The sequence below is a fragment of the Chionomys nivalis genome, chromosome 3 (genome assembly GCF_950005125.1).
Source record: "Chionomys nivalis chromosome 3, mChiNiv1.1, whole genome shotgun sequence".
Classification (NCBI taxonomy): domain Eukaryota; kingdom Metazoa; phylum Chordata; class Mammalia; order Rodentia; family Cricetidae; genus Chionomys; species Chionomys nivalis.
Window position 1 is genome coordinate 95,237,595 of NC_080088.1, and position 2,496 is coordinate 95,240,090.

Consider the following 2,496-nt stretch of genomic DNA (forward strand, 5'->3'; position numbering starts at 1 on the left):
CGAATCCAATCTCTTAGCCTGTGCCTCTTTATAGGTGAGTTGAGTCCATTGATATTAAGTGATATTAATGACCAGTGGTTGTTAACTCCAGTCATTTTTCCTTTCTCTCTTTCTTTCTTTTGGTAGTAGAGTTTGTGTGTTTCCCTTCTTCAAGTTGTGCTGGTGAAGGGTCATTAGATGTCTGAGTTATTGTGGGCATTGTTGGACTCCTTGGTTTGTGATTTTCCTTCTATTACTTTCTGTAGGGCTGGATTTGTGGCTACGTAATGTTTAAATTTGTTTTTATCCTGGAAAATTTTGTTTTCTCCATTTATAGTGAACGAAAGCTTGGCTGGGTACAGTAGTCTGGGCTTGTATCCATGGTCTCTTAGTTTCTGCAGCACATCTATCCAGGACCTTCTGGCTTTCATGGTTTCCATAGAGAAATCAGGTGTAAGTCTGATAGGTTTACCTTTATAGGTAACTTGACCTTTTTCCTTTGCAGCTCTTAATATTGTTTCTTTATTCTGTATGTTTTGTGTTTTGATTATTATATGACGAGGAGATTTTTTTTTTTGATCCAGTCGATTCGGTGTTCTGTATGCTTCTTGGACCTTCAAAGGAATATCTTTCTTAAGGTTGGGAAAGTTTTCTTCTATAATTTTATTAAATATATTTTCTGGACCATTGAGCTGTACTTCTTCTCCTTCTTCTATCCCTATTATTCTTAGGTTTGGTCTTTTTATTGTGTCCCAGATTTCCTGAATGTTTTGTGATGAGAATTTGTTGGTTATGCTGTTTTCTTTGATCAGAGAGTTGATTTTCTCTATGGTATCTTCAGTGTCTGAGATTCTTTCTTCTATCTCTTGTAATCTGTTGGTGGTACTTGTCTCTGTAGTTCCTGTTCGTTTATCCAAATTTTCCATCTCCATCCTTCTCTCGGTTTGTGTTTTCTTTATTACTTCCACTTCATTCTTCAAGTCTTGAACTGTTTCCCTTACCTGTTTGATTACTTTTTCTTGTTTCTCTTGGTTTTCTTGGGTATCTTTGAGATATTTATTCATTTCCTCTACCTTTTTGTTTGTAATCTCTAATTGATTATGGCAGTTTTTCACCTCTTGTTTAAGGTCCTCTATTATTTTCATATAATTCACTTTTGAGTCGAATTCTTCTAATTCTTCTGGATTAGCGTGTACACTTCTCATTTCGGGATTCCTGGATTCTGGTGATGTCACGTTGCTTTTCAAGTTGTTGGGGGAATTCTTGCATTGGCGCCTGCCCATCTTTTCCTTCAAATGGAGCCAGGAGAGGCCTGATGTCTTGGACCAGTCTTTGCTGTGACTAACTCTCTAGGTGTATCTCCTCAGTGTAGGGGCAGGAACCGTTCCCTTGCAGATGAACTCCTCAACACCAAAACAGGGATGCCTAGTAGTCCAATGACCCGCGGAAAGAAGGCCGAATGCAAGGTGTAGGGCGGGGTCGAGTAGAACACAGGTGACACTGCAGTACAAGCTGGAGGTGCCTGCGCTCCCTTTCGGGGGTTGCTGAGGCCTGCCCGCTAGGCAGGCACTCACTGCTCTGGTTGGGTAGCCTTAGTGTAGGGGGGTTTGTGCTCTCTACTGGGACAGTCCGCCCCAGGATAGTACACACTCACCAGTCCAGATGGAACTTCTCAGCACCTGCACAGGGACTCCTGGTAGCCCCGATGAGCCAGGGGCCAAGGGAAATGGGGGGCAGGCAGAGCCGGTCCAGGAGAGCACAGCGGACACTGCAGCCCCAGCGGCAGGGGCCCGCGTTCCCTGGCGGGGACCTTGCGGCCTGCCCTCTAATCAGGCACTCACTGCTCTGGGTTGGTAGCCTTAGTGAAAGGGCAGGAAACTGTTCTACAGCAAAGGACCATGCAGACAAGGCAGGCTTGGGGGTGGGGGTGGGGGCTCGTGTGTAGGAAAGAAAGCCCTGCAGCAGGTGCTGGGGGAGGGGCGTTTGTTCTCTCTACTGGGACAGTCCACCCCAGGATAGCGCACACTCACCCTTCCAGATGGGACTTCTCAGCACCTACAGAGGGACTCCTGGTAGCCCCGATGAGCCAGGGGCCAAGGGAAATGGGGGGCAGGCAGAGCAGATCCAGGAGAGCACAGCGGACACTGCAGCCCCAGCAGCAGGAGCCCGCGTTCCCTGGCGGGGACCTTGAGGCCTGCCCTCTAGTCAGGCTCTCACTGCTCTGGGTTGGGCAGGAAACTGTCCACAGCAAAGGACCTTGCAGACAAGGCAGGCTTGGGGGTGGGGGTGGGAGCGCGAGTGTAGGGAAGAAAGCCCTGCAGCAGGTGCTGGGGGAGGGGCGTTTGTTCTCTCTACTGGGACAGTCCACCCCAGGATAGCGCACACTCACCCTTCCAGATGGGACTTCTCAGCACCTACAGACGGACTCCTGGTAGCCCCGATGAGCCAGGGGCCAAGGGAAATGGGGGGCAGGCAGAGCCGGTCCAGGAGAGCACAGCTGACACTGAAGCCCCAGCG